A 21,556-nucleotide genomic window follows, 5' to 3' on the forward strand; every position below is an offset into this window, starting at 1 on the left:
TGAGCAACCTCTTCCAGTGCCTCACCACCTTCACAATACAGAATTTGTTCCTTATATTTAATCTAAATCTACCCTCTTTCAACTAAAATTGTCCTTGTAAAAATGTCCCTTCCCTTTTTTCCTTCAGGTCTCCTTTATGTACTGGAAAGTGCTCTAAGGTCTCCTCTGAACCTTCTTTTCTCCAGGCAAAACAACCCCAACTTATTCAGCCTGTCTTCATAGGACAGGTGCACCATCTCTCTAATCATTTTCATCCTCATAGCTCTCATCTGGACAGGTTCATGTCTTTTCTGTGCTGAGGGCCCCAGAGCTGGACACAAGATTCCAGGCAGGGGAAGAGAATCACAGAATCACAAAATGGGTAAGATTGGAAAGGACCATGGTGGATCATCTGGTCCAGCCTCCCTGCTCAAGCAGTGTCACCCAGAGCACATTGCGCAGAATTGCATCCAGGTGGTTCTTGAGTATCTCCAGTGAGGGAGACTCTCCAGTCTCTCTGGGTAGTCTCCATCTTCCAGTGCAGTTACCTGCACACCAAAGTTCTTCATGATCAGATGGAACTTCCTGCGCATCAGTTTCTACCTCTTGTCTCTTGTCCTGTTCCTTGTCACCACTGAGAAGAGTCTGATTTCATCCTCTTGGCACCCTTCCTTAAGATATTTATAGACTTTGATAAAGTCCCCTCTCCGTTGTCTATTCTTGAGTCTGGACAGTCTTGATTCCCTCATCTTTTCCTCCTGAGAGTGATGCTCCCATTCCCTCATAATTTTTGTTACTCTCTGCTGGACCTGCTTCAGGAGCTCCATCTCTCTCTTGCACTGAGGAGCAGTTCTGGGCACAGCACTCCAGATGTGACCTTAAAGGGCTGAGCCAAGGGGCTGGATCACCTCCCTCGACTTGTTGGCAATGCTCTTCCTAATACTCCCCAGGACACCATTGGCCTTCTTGGCCCCCAGGGAATACTGCTGGCTCATGGACAGTTTTTTGTTCACCAGGACCCCCAGGTCCTTCTCCTCAGAGCTGCTTCCCAGCAGGTCAGTCCCCAGTCTGTACATGGGGTTGGTCATCTCCTGGTGCAGGACCCTCCACTTGTCTTTGTTGAATTTAAGGCAGTTCTCTGCCCATCTCTCCAATCTGTCGAGGTCCTTCTGAAGGGCAACACAACACTGCTGGACCAGCCACTCCTCCCAGCTTTGTGTTGTCAAATCAATTCCCTTGACCTACTGACCATGCTTCATTTGATGCAGCCTGGGATGCAGTTGACTTTTTGGGCTGTGAGAGCACATTGCTGGGCCATATTCAGTTTTTTATCCACCAGTATACTTAAATCCTTCTCTCCAGTGGCATGCCTGTATGAATAAATGAGCTGGAAACTGTGGTGAAAGGATTTCAGACAATGAGACTAAATGGTGTAGCACAACTCGGGCATTGCAATCACTCCTCTTTCCCTTCCATACCTGGGAAACCACATGCAAACAGACAGCCTTTGTCTTCCAACCATGCTTTCTGACCGAGCCCAAAACTGTTCCTGTGGCATTACCAAACATCCAACAGCATGGACAGTCAAAGGGACAGTACTTTGTCCTATGTTTCCATTCTTTTTATCTTGCTCATGCAAATGTGGTCATAGATGCTATTGCAGGAGAAAAAGGTCCAAGTCTCCTTCCTGAGGATTTGATTTTGGGAAGAGGAGCAGGAAAGCTGAGGAAAAAATAAAAGAAATCCCTCTAGAAGAGATGCATGGAAGGCCAGTGAAGCCTCAAGGCCTGATCTGAGCTTATCCGCATGACTCAGAAAAAATAATAATGAAATTCTTTGGATTGATTTGACATTAAAGAAGTGTGAGATAGCCACAGACAGCATCCAGACAGGGATACAGCACTAGATTCCCAGACAAAACACTGGAAGGAAAAAAATAGCCTTCAGACTACCTGCATATTCATCAATCTTTTAGACTTTAAGTCAACTTCTGTAAAATTTACTCCTTCAGCAATGTTTAATCATGGAGCAGTCTTATCCTTTTCAGACCATAAGGGTATGTATTAAAGCTACACGATCGGGCTTTTAGCTGCATTGTAATAATACATCCATCAATTTTTAACATACCCATTATCACACGTATGCAGCACTCAAACAATGGTGATATATGCCTCCCACTGTTGTCAATCAGTTATGACAAGTGTCCTTGCTTTACTCTTCAGGTTTATAGCATAGCAACCTTACTGAAAATTCCTGATAATGGTGGTAGGGAAGAATGCATCAGCTGTATCTGATGGAAACTCTTATAGCAATGCTGCCCTGACATTACCAAAACCTCTGTAATTTTTCAAAGCAGCAGCCTTTTTTGCTTCTTAAACTAGAGCAGAATTGATTCCAGCATAGACACTGCTGAAGTCCCAAATATATATAGCAGTGTAGATTTTCTTTTAAAAAAATCCTACAGGAGTTCAAATAACCTGAATGTACTTTTATACAGTAGAACTCATAAGGTATTCAGTGACACATCAGATTTACAATAGTTTGTATGGAAATCAACACATCATTAATGATCATTAAGTGCAAAACTTCTGTTAATACAGCATTATGACTGAAAGAGCAAGGGTAGAAATATCACTTTTCATTTCTGCATCACCTTTTCTTTCATTTACACTCACAGTTGGGTTTCCTCCTCACTTGCAGCAGCACATCTCTGGGTTTGGCCCAGTGATGAGACTGTCCAAAATGGATATACAACATACAGATATCCTTGTCACATTTTTTCCAGGTAGTTAATTTCTGACATCAGAATATTTTTCCACATGTAAAAACTGTTGTGGAAAGCGAAGCCTGCCCAGATGACAAAGAGGGCAGATAAAAGTGGGGGATTTTGACAGAATATGATCATATTGCTGGGGCGTGTTTATCTGGTGCAAGATATTTCTTACATAGTACAGACAGCAGATATGGATCAAGTAGCTGGCATAAGTAAAAGGATAGAATTAAAAGAAAAAGGAGAAAAGAGAAAATGAAGAGAACAGAAATTAGGAAGGCTAAGAAATGAGTGTGGGTTCATATTTTGTATCCTCTTAAATGAGTGTTATTATGAAATACTAAAATTCAAATTCTTTTCTTCTCCTTTCCTCATTTAAGACCTTTAAGATCCAAAGTTGAGAGCATAGTTACTTTCAGTTCTCTGTACAGTCTTAGGTACTTTAGCCTAAGATCATTCAACAAGATGATCTTTCCTCTGTCTCTCATGACTATATGGATTAGTTAGTGCTTAAAGTTACAGGTGGGAGGAACCTGAGTGATGTGTTTAAAACAGACTCTTGTGTATCACTCTGAGGCTGGAGAACATATGCTGTGCAGCATTTCACTTTTTATTTTGAAGTGGAGGACATTCAGCACCTTAGGGAAGGAGCTACTTTTAAAACACAGCAGTGGGTCACATATACTTCATATTCATAAACACCAATGTTGTTTAGAGTTCTTCCTTGCCTTAAGGATTCCGCTGTGTGAGTTTAGTAAGGTGTAACTATACTTCTGATAATTATGTTTCTTTGACGTTTATTGTCCTTTCAAAAATAGTTTTTAAATATAGGCTAATAGAGTGGTTTGATTTTTGTGTCAATTATTATTGAAATGTAACTCTGCTGACATAGAAAGTTGCTCCAGTGGAGTCAGAGAATTGAAGGTGACCTGCTGGAAAAGCAGGTCCTTAGAGAGGATCCAGGCTGGAGGTGCATGCATAACACCACACAAGTGTCTGCACAGAACTGATGCAACAGACACAGGGAATTTCTAATACAGAGAGGTAGTAAAGACATTATGAAATGTGGAGAAATGGAGAACATAGCTGAGAGAGAAAGAGACCTTCCCAGTGATGTACTACTAGCAATCAGAGACATGTTGAGAACTCTACAGAAGAAACATACCTGCCACAGGTTCAGATTATAACCAACAGCTTAGGCAGAAACATTGATGGGGTAGACGAGAATATTTGCCAGACAGTTGCAATCATCAGGCTTGATCTTGAAGAAAGAATTGTTCAAAGAGTTTATCTGAATCTTCTTCTGGTTTAGCCTGAACCTATATTCCTGGGGGTGGGGGAGGGTAGGGAGAAGAGGAAAGGAAAAAATCTGTCTTGATTTTAGAATCTTGGGTCTTTGTCAATGAGTGCTCAGTTGTCTCAAAGACTGTTCATCATCACAATATGAAATGTGCACCCTGCTTGTGTTCTGAGTCTGTTGAACTTCAGCTTCCACCTTTGGCTCTTGTCACTTCACCTTCTGCTAGGTTGCAATCAAGCCTTCTTAAAGCTTCTTTTTTAAAAAATGAAATAGATTTTTTTTCCTGACATGTTTCACTCCACAGGACAATTTCCCATTATTTGATCATGCTGAATGTCTTCTCTAACAACTACTGTTTCTGCCTTTGAACTCCAAGTCTTGCAACCACCTGCAATGTGCTAGAAGCATTTCCCACTACAGCTCAAAACAGCAGTAATAAAGCCTCTCTGCTTCTACTTCACATCCCTCAGTTTACACAGTCTTCAGTCTAAATCACCTCTGCTTCCTGTGTTGTTCTAAGATCTCAACCTGAGATCTTAGAACAAATCTCTTCTCGATTCCCTATTCCCAGAAGTGAAGCCTGTATTCACTCTTTGAAAGGTATTTAATTTAATGTTTTGTCTTAGATGTACCAGTTCTACTTCTGATGTGATTAGAGAGATCCTGTTACATTTTCCCATCATAGCTGGAGACATTTGTTCTACTTCAATAAGCAGCACTTCTTATGAGCCATGACAAATTAATTTTCTAGGCTCTCTAGGATTTTTGGGGGAAAAAAGAAGGTCATGGAGGCAGCCAGGCCTTCCACAAAAGTCAAGAGTGGAGCATTTTAATCACACAACGATTTCAACTTTTCAAGTATATATGCTAAAGAAGAGCATTCTTTAATATTTGGGAAATTGACTGCAAATTCCTTATCTCCTTCCTCATCTCTCTCCTCCCCCATCACCCAGATTCTCTATAAAGTCACCAGACTCAGAGCTCTGGTCTGTTCCACTAACGTTGAGACTGGTTAAGCTGTACTCCATAGTCTGTCAGTAGCAAAGGACTTCCTTAAAAAAAACAAAACAAACCAACAACCCCTCCCCCCCAAGAAAAAAGAACACAAAGCTGATTACATTTTGAATGTTAATCATTCCCTCTCCCATTCTGTATGTTTCTTTCAAAGAAATCTGTGAGTGTGTGTGTGCATGTGAGATGTAAAAATTGCTTATTAAATGCTCTTATCTGGCAGAACAACCCCATTTCTTGTACAGTCAACTGGTGTGTTAGCAGCAGCTATGAGCAACAGGATCATAGGCAACAATCACTCCTTCAGCTCTCCAGGGGTTCTGTAAACCCTCGCTCTCTGGAAGCAGATTTTGGCCCTATTGTATTCTTTGACAGAGTGTGGAAGACAGAAAGAAAATTTGAAAGGGTATATTTAAGCCATGCTGAGAAACACTGACTGCAGCATTGAAAGTGTGCTATTTTCACGTCCACCCAGGGCTTTTTTCTCCTTCTCCAGGAAGTCACATGTTCCTTACTGCAGCAAACACAGGGCTATATCTCAGTAAGAGAGCACCAAAATTGCATTAACAGCAGTTAACTACCTTAATTTAGCCCATCTGTAGATTTCATCCATGATGACATGTTGGAGTATTTCCATTTCACTGAGAGTGGGTGTATGTTTGTATTTGGGCATGTGGGCATACATTAGGGCGAACAGATGTGTACAGGTGTGTGTGTCCATGCTAGCATCCCAAAAGGAAGTAGGGTAAAATATGTTACAGTCCTAAGCAGATAACTGAACTAGTTAAGTAGATTTCCTTCAAGCTTATGCCCCCAAATTATATATGAGCAAAAACCACAAGTACTAAAACTGTCAGCACAAAGGTAATTTAGACAAGAAAAAGTTATAAGCTATTGCAAATTAGATCATTGAAGGAGAGTAGCTCTTCTGTGAGAGAAGTTCAATTTCACCTGGTTTTGGCATTGAATCATTCAGGGAGAAATTATCCTTAGAACTGATTTCAAATATTAAGAAAAGAAAAATAAGAAGTGCACAAATGCTGATAATAATTGAAATGAGAAAGAACATCAATAATTTAGATTCTCATCATTTTAAATGTAGAATCTGTCAAGGAAATATCTGGGAAGAATGTTAACTAGAAGCCACATTTACAAGGTTGGCCTTTAATCACAAATCACACTGAATCAGTTAGTGTTATATTTAATTACATATTTGTAAATTCAGAGGCAATTTTGGTTCATGGATTGCACCCCATTAATAAGATGCCTTCATCTTTATTTTATATTTTTGAAATACAGCAGAACCATCACATATGTCATGAGGTTTGGTGCTCTTTCTTAATATACCAGCTTCTGAATACAATTATTTTTTTTAAAACTGCACTGAATATTAATGCTATGTTTAATTATAATCCATGAGTTGTAAGCAGTAATGATACTTCTTCATAAAAAATTTCTATAAAGGAAAATTAATTTGTTTGATCATTTTATGCTTCTCTTATTTATGTTTTGTCACTCCTACTATTGCCCAAACACAGTTTTGTTATTTTTATTTTGACAATGAATGTGTGTTAATAATCCATGATAATAACACAGCAGACAAGACAGGAAATATTTTGTTGTTTTAGCATTGCTTTTAAATAGTGAAATAGCCTAGTGTGTTAAACTGCAGTGCTGGGACACTCTAAAATTGAGGATAGAGCAAATTACATGTATACTTCTTTGATCCAAGGTTTATAGAAATCTGTGCAAGCCTTTACAGTGACTTCCACTGAATTTTGATTCATGGTTATATTGCTAGTAAAGGTCTAACCTCAGATCTTTCAGAACTCATGGGGAATGTGATTTATAGAGCACATAAAGAGCAGCCACAATTTAGGGCTTCCTGCCCTGTCATCTGACCTTCCACAGCTAATGATAGAAAAAGACAGAGCAAAGCAGAGCTCTAAACAGTGAGCCCTGGGCATGCAGTTCTTTGTGATCTCTATTTGCATGGCTCCCTCTCCGTGTGTGAGTCTCATTTATTCACATACAGCAAAACAGCTTTCAAAAAACATGTCCCCTAGAATACCAAAAAGAAAATCCCTTTGCATCAGGTTCCAGACATGCTCTCAACATAATCATCTCCTGATGTATCCACACCTCCAAGAGGAATGGTAGTTACAGATAACATTATTCAACTGCACATCGCTGATCTTTATCAGCAAAGTGCATAATTTACAGCCAAGGCTCTTTTGTGTTTACTGGGCTAGTACACAACCTATCATTCAGTCCTGGAGCTTCTACTTTTCCCTTTGCCTTTCCATTTTCCCATTGCCTTTCCATTTTAAGCTTTTAATTAATTACAGAACAGTCCAGGCATGTGACAAACAGAATGAAATCTGAGGATACTGGAGCAGGCAGAGTGGATAGCAACTGTTAGACACCACTCTTAGAATTTGGTTCTGTCAGTGGCTGTATCAGTGAGGTTTTATGAATATTAAGTTTGAGAAAGCATCAACAAATACCACACAGGAAAACTAGTTGAGGTTTTGTGCACACTTGAGTTAAGCAGAAATGAAATATCTGAGCCCACGGGGGCACTAATGATTAGAAGAGCTAGGAAGACACAGTATAAAAATTCAAGTGCCAAGTACATATTTGCAATCATAAATAAACATTCTGATTTCCCAATGGTTTGGAAAGATGACTTTTGCAGGTCATTTACCTTTATATTAACATCCTTCAGATTTGCTATAGTCACTGTTTGTTTTAAGATTTCCCTGAATGTTTTAGGCATGGTTGATATCTCAGTTTAAAATGTTAGTCAGTACTTAATGTTAAGCAGAATATAGTGTTTCTTACATAAACTCCATTGAAAATAGCTTTTATAAAGCATTGGCCTTAATAGACTCTTCTGATTAATATTAAATTACAAGAACAATTAATCAGGGCTTCTCTACAAAGCACAACCATAGAATGCCAAATTCACAGCATCTGCCCAAGGTTCCCTCAAATTATACTGGCTTTTCAACCTCCTGTGCCTTTTCTGTTCCCAGTTTCAGACTGGAATCCTGAGCATGTACTTCTTCATAAATCCCTTTTGAGAGTGGTCTCACAAAATAAAGCTGGAAAAATCAGCTTTATTTTGTGAGATTCACACAAAGGATCCATGTTTTCTGGGGAAAAGTATCTGGTACCTTGGCTTTCCCTCTTCCTGTTTCATCCTGCCAAGGACTCCTAAAAAGGTCGAAAGGACACTGAGCATTTCTGCAAGGTCCATGAGTACCCCTTTGTGTCACTAGTCTCTGTCTTGTACTCAGGCAATTGAGAGAACAGATACCTGCTCATTTCCTCCTTTTTTTTCTTTTTTTTTTTATTTTGGTATATTTGTCTGACCACAGATTTGTATGTTCTGTAATCATCCAAAACTAAGGGAAGAGATGGTTTCATGAAGCAGCTACCTCACAAGGTCTAGATTTAAATTTGTGTTCCAGTGCAGTAAGAAGAGAACATTATGTTTCAGGGGTAATGACAAAATTTTCTCTGTTTCTTCTGTTGAGGATAGCAAGACAAATGTAAAGTTGAAATAAAACTGGAACTACCATGTCCCAGCTGAAATGTATTCATTTATGTCATTTTATTTCTGTTTTATCAGTTCAACAAGTAAATTATGTAGGGGAGAATTGTATTCCAAAAGCTGGCATGGGCCAGAAGTCTCCCTTCTGTCTGCATGTCATGTTGCTTTCACACCCATGGTGTCTACCTTTAACTGTTCTTTGCAGCTGGCCTGGTGTATGAGGGAAAGGAAAATGGAGAAATCAAGGCTTCAGTAGTTTTATATACCAGATCCAATCTGGAATAACTTCTCTGACATCATTGAAAGATTGCTTTTCAAGCAGTAGATGCCAGTTTCCCTTGATGCCCCATTGTCTGTGCTTACCAATGTACAAATGCACTAGAAATACTTCTCTGTGGCTCATATATGTCTGTAGGGGAGGAAGATTAGGGGAAGGATGAGACTGTATTTGCAAACAGCTGTGTAAAACAATATAGCTTTTTTTGTAGCATTGATTCTACTATTTTATGTTCTATATTTATATATCTATATTTTATTATTTTACTTTCTATAAGGCAGTGCTCTGTACTTGTGGTAGAGAAGGTCTTATGTTCTAGAAGGCAAATAGCACTATTTCGGCTTATTTGTTAAAATGAGTCAGTTCCTGTCTGAGACAGGCCCTTTTTCCTGTGCTCGAACTTGTTAGCATTTAGCAAGGAAGGGGAAAATGTCAGCTAGGCACTAATAGCCTTCATTAGCAATTAATTATAAGTAATAGTTATGAATTTAAATCAGCATCAGAAACTAATGAATTCATCCGTGTCACAAATGAAAATGACTAACGAATATGGTCTGTACATAGCTAAACAATGCAAAGCAACTACAACTTATCAAGCAAAAGAATGCATACTGTGGGATCCTGGGTCTGACTCTGCTCCCACTGAAGTTAATCAAGAGGTTCCTAATTCCCTTCAGGAAGACAAAGTGTGGCAGTATCTTTTGTCACTGAAGAAAGAGATTTTTTATAGCTTTGATACAGTTTTGGGCTTTTTTTGTGGCAGATAAAAGACAAAGAGAGGAGTATTTATTGAGGAAATGCTGCAAAAATGATGAGGCTCGACTATCAGAAATGTCTAAGAGGTTTAGATGCTGGAGTCTAGACACTTCACTTTAGATACCATTAAAGGAGCATAACAGAGACAAAGAGTGAAACATCCACCTAATCCATAACCTGTCAATCCATAAGCTTAGGGTACCAATTAAGGGGCACCTGTAAAGGAAAAATGTCCACTAGTTGAGAAAACAAGCACTAGTTTTTTACATGGGTATTTCTACAGCTGTATTAATTTCAATTTACTGTTTCCTACTGACAAATTTTTAAAGAGATAGTATAATAATAGCACAGTCTGTTACTGATGTTTTGGTACTGTGGCACATCTCAGTATATAGAATCAGAAAGAACAAATTTTCTCCCTCTAACATTGTAGCAACTAGCAAATTATGTATCATCTTATTCCTGAAGGGATTTTGAGGGAAGAGATGTGGCCTAGGAATTAACATTCTCTTTCTACTTCTGAGGGGGTGAAAATGTCTTTTCTTTCATGTTTCTTTCATTTGCCATTTCATGCTGTGCACGTGCAGTTTGTAGGCATGCAAAGACTAGTGGCAAATCCCAGCTGTGCCTTAGCATCATATGCCTGGTCTGGTGTTGTGAAGATACCATATGAAAGATCAGGCCTTCTAGGGAACAAATGTACAGCTATCCTCAGTGCTGTCTAACTGCTATGTTTTTCAGGATCAATCTTAGAGACTGCCTTGAAGTCTTAACATGGAGCTGGAAGATGACACAGTGGGAGAAATGGCATTTGGTGGCATTTTAAAAGTAGGACTATTCATCTGCCCTCCTCTCATCTAATTGCAAAAGTGCTACCAGAACTCTGCCGTACCTTGCCCCAGGACCAACAGGAGCAAACCAGAATAAGTCAGCTTAATTCACTGATAAATAGTGATTTGCAGTGGCCCCAGAATAGAGCCTAAAGAGCCCATGGTTTTAGCTGAAAATACACAAGAAACACAGCACTAACTACAGGCTGAATTAGAGGTAGGAATGGCAGATGCTGAGGCAGTTTGGTACTGATTCAAACCTTTTGCTCTGAGATAAACAGCTTTTTTTGACATAATCACATTTGACTGACATTACATTTTCAATTTTATTTCAACTTCAGAAGCACTCATGCTGAGTTGGTGGAATTCTAGTCAGGTTCAGCTTCATTCCTGCTTTTCCTTTTCTGTGGTGGGGGCCCCAGCCTTGGAAATTTTGTCTTCTGCAGAGGCAAAAGGGGTCCTCTAGGCATGCAGACTTCAGGCTAACTCCTTTCCCAGTTCTGCTCCTGGATTTTTGGGGTGCTCCCCCTAGTCTTGATTTTCATGGGAAGTAAAACGGCCTTGAGATGTCCCTGTACCAAGGTCAGTCAAATATTAAGGGAAAGCAAAAGAAAAGAATGTGGATTTGGTTTGAAGTAAAAACCCACTTCTGCAAAGAGGCAATAAATGTGGAATGGTGGAAACTTTGCAGACAAACTCAGAAAGTTTGTACTGCTGACATGAATGACATGAAAGAAAACATGGCAGTGATAATGCACCTTTTGCTTTATCTGTACAAACACAATATACTTGGACTATGAATAGTGTGAAACTACTCAGTCTCTTGGTAACACAGAAACTCATAAACTCACAAAGTTCCAGTCTGGCCCACCTCCAGAGTGGCTGATCTCCTGTTATGCACCATGATTGAGCATCTCTTGGCTTCTCCAGCCAGCCTCTCCACCAGTTTCCATTTCTTTCCTGGCATCCTTCTATGAAGGGAAAAGTTGCTCTTGAATATCATTGCAGTGTTAGTACAGGATCTTGAGCTTCTACAGAGCAAGTCTCTGCCTCTTTGTCCTATCCTCCACAACTCTGATAATTAATGCTTCCCAGGGGATTTTCTGCCCTCTTCTTCTCACTCCTGGTTTTTAGTTTTTAGGAGACCTGATCCATATTAGTCGAAAAAAAAAAAATATTAAAAAAATTCTAAATTTCTTGTGAAGTACTTTTTTTTTTTTTTTTTTTTGCTCTGCAACATATTTTGAGTTTATGCTTTAAGGGTTTAAGGGGAGTCTAGTCTATTAACCACAGCTGTTTTGTTTTGGTTGGTTGGTTTTTTCCAAAATACTTTAATTTCAATTATTTGTTTAGTTGGCATTTTAATAGCCAGCAATTAATTCTGAGGGAGTCCTAATGCTGAATTTATTGTAAAGTGTGTGGTGGGAACAATGAGACACTTTAGGATTGCAAACATACATAATTTTCTATATATTTTACATAAGGCAACTTCTGCAATTTTTCTTGGGGAAAAAAAAAAAAAGCATCATTTTCTGCATCAAGGACACCAACTCAGAGTTTTGAAGCAGAAACACATTTATGAAGGACACAAGACTCTTAAGTAGTCAACCCCTTTCCAAGGCAAATCAGCCTAGCAAAAGCCTAATGCTTACTTTATATCCCAAGATAATCCAGTGATCACTGTGGATTTTTAATTCCATTCTGTGTTAGAGACTGTGCATAAATTTCACTCAAATACAGATGACAAAGACCTGACTTTGGAAATAGTGTCTGCTCTTAAACCTCTATGGGAAGCACAGAAGGATCAGGTTCTTTTAAAGACGCTGTAAACTCGTATGAGATTCAATCTGTCCAAGTGCCAGATCCTTTATGTGGGTCACAACCACCTCATGCAGGCTGGGGCAGAGAGGCTGGGAAGCTGCCTGGTGGAAAGGGACCAGGGGGTGCTGGTGGCAGCAGCTGAACATGAGCCAGCAGTGCCCAGGTGGCCAAGAGGGCCAGTGGCATCCTGACCTGTACCAGCAATGGTGTGGCCAGCAGGAGCAGGGCAGGGATTGTCTCCCTGTACTCAGCACCAGTGAGGCCACACCTCAAATGCTGTGTTCAATTCTGGGCCCCCACTACAAGAAGAAGATTGTGGGACTGAAGCCTTTCCAGAGAAGGGCAACAGAGCTGGGGAAGGGTCAGGAGCACAAACCTTATGAGGAGTGGCTGAGGGAGCTAGGATTGTTCAGCCTGGAGAAAAGGGGGCTCAGAGGGGACATTATTGTTCTCTACAATGCCCTGAAGGGAGATTTGTAGGCAAGTGGGGGTCGGCCTCTTCTTACAAATATCAAGCGTTAAGAGAAGAGGAAAGGGCCTCAAGTTACATCAGAGGAGCTTTAGATTGGATATTAGGAAATATTTATTCCCTGAGAGGATTGTCAATCACTGGAACAGGCTGCCCAGGGAAGTAGAGCATTCACCACCCCAGGAAGTATGTAAAAGATGTGGATGTGACAGCTGGGGACATGGTGTAATGCTGGAATTGGCAGTGGGGCTTAATGGTTGGATTTGATGATCTTGAAGGTCTTTTCCAACCTAAAAAATTCTATGATTCTGTGGTGTTCTTGAAAGAATAAGTTCCTTTTCCTGGGCATTCCAGTCACAGGGATTCTTTTACATTTCTCTGGGATCAGTAACATCTTAAAATCTTTAATGTAGCTTTTAGCATGCTGGAGGCATATTAATAACTCATAATATTTTCCTACCCGTCTGTAAGTTTTGAATTGAAGAGGCAGACTTAATTTCCTAAATGTACCAAGAATAGAAAGTTTGGATGATATCTTTTTGCCTTCACAAGCTCAACACCTTTTTGTTTCATACAAAATATGAGGAACTAATTTCACAGAATTAACTTGAAAATTCTTTTCTGAATAATTCATTCTGGAACATCTGGCTGACTCATAGAGACTTTGCTGCTGCAAGAAACCACCAAGTAGAAATTTCTCTGGTCATATCTGCATTTCCTTTGATTATTAACCTGATGGACAGGTTTCACACTGGTTTGTGGAAACATATGGTAGCTGAGCAAATTTACTCAGAATGTGCCTAATGTTGTGTGAACTACAAGACTTCTACTGAAAGCTTGATTTTTGCTGTCATTGAGCTTAGGGAGGAAGGAATAATTTTGTTCTTATGACTAAGGCTGCTAGCTTGACTTTCCATTATCCATATTGGGTCATTTGCAAACCTCTTTTTAACATTTACTTGATTTAAAATGTTTATTTCTAATCTGATACAGTACAAGCATTTTGCAATTCCTGTGCAGAAGCAAAATAAATTTATAGTTCAAGTTAATTAAGCAGAGAAAAGTAAGAGATGCTAAAAATACTGTTTGATGCAATTTTATAAGCAAGTCAATTTACCATATGAAGAGGTGTCTCCCCACATCCATGCTCTGAAGTTGTCTTATGTAATCTGTAAAGATGCCTACAGAGAAGCACCCAAATCAGCTTTACTATGGACTGCCACAGGGATGATGGGCAAGGTAGGGAGTGGGGAAGTCTTTAGCAACTGGCTAGGAGGTTAAACAACACATTGGAGGCAGTAGCAGGTGCCTCTTCCCCCTTATTGAAGCAAAAAAAAATTGAATCTAGCCTGTAGCAAAGATAGCCTGCCCCTCTGAGTAGCTGTGTATTCTTCTGAAACACAAAAATTAAATTCTCAGCCTGGAAAATATACACCAGCAAATGTTTTGTTTGTGAGAAGTTGCATAAATGTTTATAAAGAGAAATAGGTCAGAGGAGATGCAGCCTATAAAACTTCAGAAGCCCTATTACCGAAGTCATTGTGCAAAGAAGCACTACATAGACTTCAGAAAATGATCATAAAATTGCAAAAATCCTCATTAAACTGAAATACTGTCCCAGTAAAGGGCTTTTTTTATCAGACATGCTTTTAAGAGTGCTGATAAACACTGAAAGGAAGAAGCTGCAGGAAGAAGGGTTTGAAGTAAATGTGATTCAAGAGCTACCTATTACTGCTATAAAATTTGACAAGTTTGAGCAAGAAATGTAAAATGACCCAACTTCATTGTGGCTTGAAAGAATTATCTTAGACTGAGGCTAACAAGAAACAGCCTCAGCACCATGGATAATACAAAAGGCATTGGGATTATGGAGATGAAATAGTGTGTTAGGATTTTTTACTAGAAAAAAGATTTTCACAATAGGGTATCATAAAAGGTCGGCACTGAGGCACAAAATCCACGAGGGATGTTGAATAGAGCAGAGCTCACATTGTCTGCTGCTGGTCACAGAAAGGAGCCTGAAGAGAAGCCTGTCCTGGCACAAGCAGTAATGCTGGAGACAATGTACCAAAGGGTGGAATATGTAGTACACTAAGGGAAAACATGTCTGAGAGCCAGCAGCTCCATGTTTAATTCCTGATTGCCCCAAGGCCATGATGGCACAGTCTGAATTAAAAAGGCTTTGCATCTTGAATACTTGAATCCATGGTAAGGGAATCTAACAACATGCTTTACATATTTTTTTCCCTGAGATAATCAGTTTCAGAAGTGAGCAGGAAAAGAAAAAATCCTTTTAACTCTTGAGCTAAAAAAATTAAAGGTAAGCAGACCCAAAATCATGACCGAAGAGCCCTCTGCCAGGCAGAGGGAATAAAGGGTGTGAATGACAAACACTCATGTGCTAGAGGTAGAAAAGTCTTGTAAAATAAGTCTTTTTGTTTAATAAAAACACTGTTGCATTGGCATTAAGGCTATTGTATGCCAGTTTCTTTCCCTTTTTCTTTTTCTGATTTTCTGACATGGAAATATTTGCTCTGGTGTAAGGCAATTTCTGTATCATTGTACCTAAGTCTATTTTAGAAAAAAATCTGTTTCTGTTAATGCTGGTGCACACACACTGTCTGTTACCAACCAAGTCCCTGATCAACACTGCAGATATTCATATTCTTTTTAATTCATTTTGGGGACTTGAAATCCTATTTTTATCCTCCTTTTTTAGTTATATTAGGCATTTTAGGTTGAGCAAACTCAAAGAGAATCCCTAATCAACTCCACAGCATGGAGGCACCACAGCATTTGTGAATTCTGTTTTGCAGCAAGAGTGGAAGTACAAGAATCCCTAATCATGTTAATAATGTGCTAGAGACAGAGAAAATATTTCTAAAAGCAACAACAAAGTCCCTCCCCCAAAGATACTCATGTAAATGTCAGAAGTTTCAAGCAAGCAGTCACAATGATGGATAACACTGCTCAAGTAATTGGAAGTGCTTTCAGCACTACCTAAATAAACATTTTCCAGCACTGATATGTGTTGGATTGGCAAAAGTTAAGCAGCTGTGTAAGACAGATTTGACAAGGATCTAGAGTGCAGAGCAGCCTGAATATGCAGTCCTCATTATGTTTGATTCTAAGATTTCTGTATGTGATATATTTTGCCTACTGTTTCCATACTGTAGCTCAAAATGTCTCCTCTGCTTCTCCCCAGTCCTAGAAAGAAGGAACATACAAAAAAAAATTTCCAATAAATAAATACTTAGCCTTTCTATTGTCATTACTACAAATATGACTATTTATTAGAAAATTACAGGGGTTCATTAAAAAAAAACTTTTGGCATTACACTGCAGCTGCTGTTGTGGGGCAATGTACACTCCAAGTGCAAAGCAAATTGGAGAAAGCTGCCATGGAGTGGAGAACAAGTCAGGTCATTCAGTGTCACTTTATATATTTATTTTGTAATAATATTTGACAGTACTCCGACCATTACATTGTTTTGGCAGGTATATTGATAAAAATCCCACTTCATTTAAAATTAACTTCATTAATCACTTTTTTCTTTTAGTTTTGAAAATATATGTTATCTGAGCTATTTTAAAGTGCTATAGAACTTCATTACATTTTTTCTGATTATTGCCATCTCCTTTACTATTGGGCTGCCAGGAGCACATTGGCACCATTGTAACTTTAGTGGATTTCATTACAGAATAAGGTCCAAGTTTGTGCTACTGCTATGAAAAATACTTGAAACAAACAAAGAAATATGAGGAATGAATAGATTTAGAAATACCAATAAGCTTAAAAGTCAAATTATTTTATTAATTCCTATTTACTAGATCTGATTCATATTATTCACCTAAATGAAATAAGCTTCCCTACATTCTTGACTTTGTTATCCTATTTATTCATATCCTGCCATTTGGCATTCCTTTGTGATAGGATAAACCTTTTGAGATTTACTAGATTTTCCAAATTGATGTCCATGTCTCTGGCTCATGTAATTATCCCAAGTGTATAACTCAGCAGCCAGCCCCAGTGGCTCAGGTGTCAAGCAGCCACCTCCAGTGCCCCTTACCTGACATTTGAGAACAGCAGAGTGTCATTTACCATTCCCTCATCTCCCCCTTTCCCAAGGCCCTTCTAAAATTCCTCCAGTCTGTTTACAGTCTTGACTAATTAAAATTACTTTGTGTTCTCTGCAAATGTCATCACCTCCAGGTCCTGGTGCTTGGAGAAGAATCAGCTTGTATGTCTGAGTTCTTTCTAAGCATCCACTCCTGGCCACTATTGAAACACCAGGCTGAAAATAATTCTGTCCAACAAGTGCAGTTATTCTTACAGTCACCCATTGCCACCACTATCCTTGGTCATCCGTTGTTTCACCACATTAAATAGGTGAGACTCTGAGAGTGTGTGTATGCAAAAGGCTGCTTGGTAATGCAAATGTGGAAGCTGTGATTCAGCAGAAGTTGCTTGTGTTAGAAAATGCATAGAAAACACAGGACCATCTCACCAAAACTCATAATGAGCTTAGGCCATGCTCAGGAAATCATATTTACTGAATTCAAACTCCAAAGCAAAACTGAGAATATGCAAAGGAGTATTTGAAAATAGAATATACCCACCATGAAAAAATGTCAGTCTCACAGTTCCAGTTTAGCCAATATTTTGGTTACAATATTACCAAGCAGACTGACTGTTGGAGAAATATATTCTTTACAGAGTTGTTCAGGTTGTACCTGGAAACAAATTAAGGGGCAAGAAATATTTTGGTGATTTGATTTTGAGTGGAGAAACTACATCTGAACTATATGCTATCCATGCAGTCTGTCTCTGCATTTCTGTCTGTGCCACCTGCAGATGAGCTTCAGAAAATCAAGGGGATTGCTATCCTAATGGTTAAGAGGAATTCTGAGATTTTTTAAATTAGACTGTTCCTCACCCATAAGTAACTAATGTTAGTTATGCATGAAACCTTTACCCTTCATTGATCTATCATATTCATGACTATGAAAGTGATTAACATTCCACAAAGAGCTCTCATCCAGTTATTACTCAATTTGTTTGTAAAACCTTATGCAATCCTTTGCTTGCAAATATAATTGTTCTGTTGATTTTTCAGACCTGAATTATCTGCAGTTTTTACAATAAGGTGATGGAAATACAATATTCCACACACTTGCCTTCCAGGAAGAGCTGAAAACACTTCATGCTAACAATAATCTTGGCTCACATTAATCATGATAGAAATCAGAAAGAGCACTGTGGTAATGGAAAATGAAGAAACACACTGGATAATTCCCTGCTTAGAGGGTTATTTCTCTAAACTAAGAGTGAGATTTTTGATGATTTATTAAAAACATGTCTTTGAGTCTTGAAAAATGGATAATGAGATTGTTCTGGTGCTAGGCATAAAATAGTAATTAATACTTTTGCTAAAGCTGATGCATTTATTTTTTAAAACACTATTTGTGTTGTTGTACATTTTTTTATTGCAGTTGTGATAACTGACATAAAGTTATATGAATGGCAGCCTTACCTTGCAAACTAAATCTATTATCTGCAACATTCACTTCTTAATAAATCATGGCCTTTATTTTTTTAAAGCTGCACTACATATTTATAACTGTCATTATTCACCTAAATTAGCAATTCTTTCTGACCTCCTGTGAAATGTACGTTTGTGTTTTCCTAGATTTTTTTGTCTGATAGGTACTTACTTCTACATACAATATCATATTTGTGTAGGAGCTCTCCATAGCAACAAATGAGCTCTTGAGGGTAAGAAAGCAGTGAAGGTCAACTTTGATTTACAAAACCGAATAAGTAATTTCCACTTTTCTGATAGTAACTTTGATAAGATTTATAGTTCAGCTGTGTTGTCATTTTCTTCTCCTACAATTTTCATAGAAAATTTAACCTTATCCTTCAGAGAAGTACTGCTGTCTGGAACTCCTGTGTGTACCTCAGGTACACCAGCCCCCATGCTGCATTTCCTCTTCTTGTCCTCTGCCTGGGACAAACTTTGAAAGTTCAGTGATCTGCTGCTGAGGAGTGGCACCTATCAACTGAGCTGCAGTTGTGAGGTATTTTTCTGGCAGCACTCGAGCTATTTCTCTTCTTCTAATGGGCACCACTTAATGTTCCTTCCATGCTGCTCCATTTGGATGGCGGAAATTGTCTGGTCAGGTACTCCTCACCTTGTTCCTCTGAATTCAGAACTTGTCAGAACACAATTCCCATCAGTGTGGAGAAGGAAAAACAAACTTTGCCCAGGAAGGTCCCTTTCTGATAGCTACTAGGACAACCCCAAATGATGTGCTATTTCTCATTTAAAACTTGGCATTTTTAAAGATCTTTGCTGCTGTATTTTAGGATCAATTTTAGTACTTTCTTCATAAGGAAACAGAGTAGGCATAAAAACTTTTTAATATAGTGTGGCAGAGTAACTGAAGTTCCTAAATTTCACTGCTGTCCATTTTATTCTGCTGACTGGTGCTCCTTTAGGTACGATCATCTTTGTTTTAACCTCTTCAGATGTGTCTCCCTGAAATAGCCATATGCCACACTTGCATGCTATTTCCACTCTTTCCATGATCATGATTTTCACCTTCCTCTTTCAGCCTGAATGTAGACCTATTCACTTTCTCTATTTCTTCATCATCATTCCAAGAATATCCTGGAAGCAAAATGGATTGTCCACCTAGGGCAAATGGAAATTATAAGCCTCCAGCCTTCTTCTCTGTTGTTTGCTTACTAAGCCGTGAGCTTTTATCCATTTTGGATTTCATTTTGAGACTGAGCCATCTTTTTGCTTCAAGTTAAGAAAATAATTGTCACAATCCAGAAACACTGCAAGCAAAAGAACTTGCTTGCACTGAGTGGTTTTTTCTAATTTTCATCCATACTCTCCCTGACAGGTGTGTATTCCTGGTGTCTAATAGTGGTGGGATAAGTGACTGGGAGTTCAAATGTTCTATCTCTGGCAATAGTAGGAGCTCAATATGTTTGATAATTCTGCCTTTCTGCCCATTAAGTTGAAATTAGTCAACATGTTCCAAAGTCATGCACCCACCTCACAGACACAAAAGAGCACAGGCAGCATAGCAAGATAAGTCTAGTTTCCTTAGAAAAACAGGGTATAATTATCCATTCCTCTTTCTCTTGTACAAATTAAATTTCTTTCTCTTACTCCCCCTTGCTATAATATAGAGAAGATCTTCCTACAGGTCTTTGAACAATCAGTTGTACACGCACCAGAAAACCACAGTGAAACGCTCACCACTTTTAGTGACAGACTTGTTCAGCTGTTATAGAAAAAAAAGGCTAGATTAAGCTAGACAGACTGTTCTTTTGGGATTTTTTGAGATGCTTATATGATAAACAGTGTTTTCAAATTATTACCCATACCCTTTCTCTCTAAATCCTAAACTCTCTCAGCTGTATATAGCTATGACCCTCATGACCTCTCAGAGTTTAAAATCTGTTATTTTCTTTATGCCACTTTTTATCCTAGCACATTATTATTTATAAACATTGTTCATCATGCCTCTGCTTTCAAGCATATTACTCAAAATCTCCCAGAATATTTTTCTATATCAATTCATGAATAACAGTATTTTCCCCTTTTGAAACACCAACACCTGCAAACAATGAAAATAATTTTCCAGTATGTGAAAATATTGTAGCATTTTGTATCTCATTAAAATTATAGGCAGACAAGTAGTATTTTTTATAATTTTTGCATGATTTTACATAGTGGTTAAACTCAATTTTTTACCATTTTCTCTCAGGTCAGGTTCCAGTTACCTTTCAAATGGTACAGGGCGTCTTGACTTCCCAGGACACAGAGGAGCAGGGTAAGTGGGTGGTTGTGTAACCCTGCTGTTCTCTTACTAGAGACTACAGTGTAGGAAATAGGAAACACAGTGGGATTTTTCAGTGTGAAAAACCTGCTGATGAAAATGTTCTGCCAGGCTACAGCAGCAGCACACACAGGGCTGAGTCTGTTAGAGGGTGAACTTGGCTTTGTCGTCTCGTCCACACTTGAAAAATATCACTGGAATGAATGGAGTCTCCCAGGATCCCGACAGCAAAACCAAGGAGTGGGTGCTGGCCTCTGGGTCAGTTTTATCAGGATTTTCAAAGCTTCCTGTATTTTTCACAAAGTCCCCTAAATATGGGCATTGTTCTTGCCAGTCTTGTTGGCTTTGGCAATGTTTGGCTGTTATGCCTGTTGAAGCATTCCAGAGAGGAACACTAAAACAAGCAAAATGTATGTTGTTTCCTGGTATTAAACCAGATCTTTTTTGTATCTCTTTAGCTTTAACACTGTGATAATCTTTAATCAATTCTCTTTTTTACCTTTTGCAAGAGTAACATTCAGCTATTTCATTGTCAGAAAGTTTATGATAAGATAGGAAAAGGCAGTGCCAATGAATTGCTTAAAACAAACATAATACTACTGAAACCATCAACAACAAAAATACTTTGTGATTTGAGGTGCTTCTGCAAATTACTGTTAGATTCTCTTTACTGCAGGCCAAGTAAGGAAATGTCAGACTTCTCATTTCAAATATCTGATGCAGTTACATGCACTTTCTTCCTCCTGAAGGTTCATCCTTGTGTGAATATCTGTACTTATTGTCCATCAGAGTGGCTAACACAGAGTTTCTAGTTTTGCAGCTTTACATAAAAGTACGGTTAGGATTTAAGATATGCCATATATGCCAAAATCTAATAGTATTTTCCCATAAATATATCAAATCAAACGCTTCCTGAACTGGATG

The 21,556-nt window shown here is 38.7% G+C and overlaps 1 protein-coding gene across 2 annotated transcripts in view; it reads left to right on the forward strand.

Moving 5' to 3' along the window:
• ST6GAL2 (ST6 beta-galactoside alpha-2,6-sialyltransferase 2) overlaps nucleotides 1-21,556 on the forward strand; it is a 170,175-nt gene that overhangs the window by 39,244 nt on the left and 109,375 nt on the right. Inside the window, exon 3 of one of the 2 annotated variants that reach the window (XM_064407966.1) lies at nucleotides 20,561-20,626. The exons of the other annotated variant lie outside the window; for it this stretch is intronic. The gene's annotated coding sequence lies outside the window, so the exon portion shown is untranslated. The remainder of the gene's footprint in view (nucleotides 1-20,560; nucleotides 20,627-21,556) is intronic. 2 annotated transcript variants of the gene reach the window in all.

Source organism: Passer domesticus, chromosome 2 (genome assembly GCF_036417665.1).
Source record: "Passer domesticus isolate bPasDom1 chromosome 2, bPasDom1.hap1, whole genome shotgun sequence".
NCBI classification, from domain to species: domain Eukaryota; kingdom Metazoa; phylum Chordata; class Aves; order Passeriformes; family Passeridae; genus Passer; species Passer domesticus.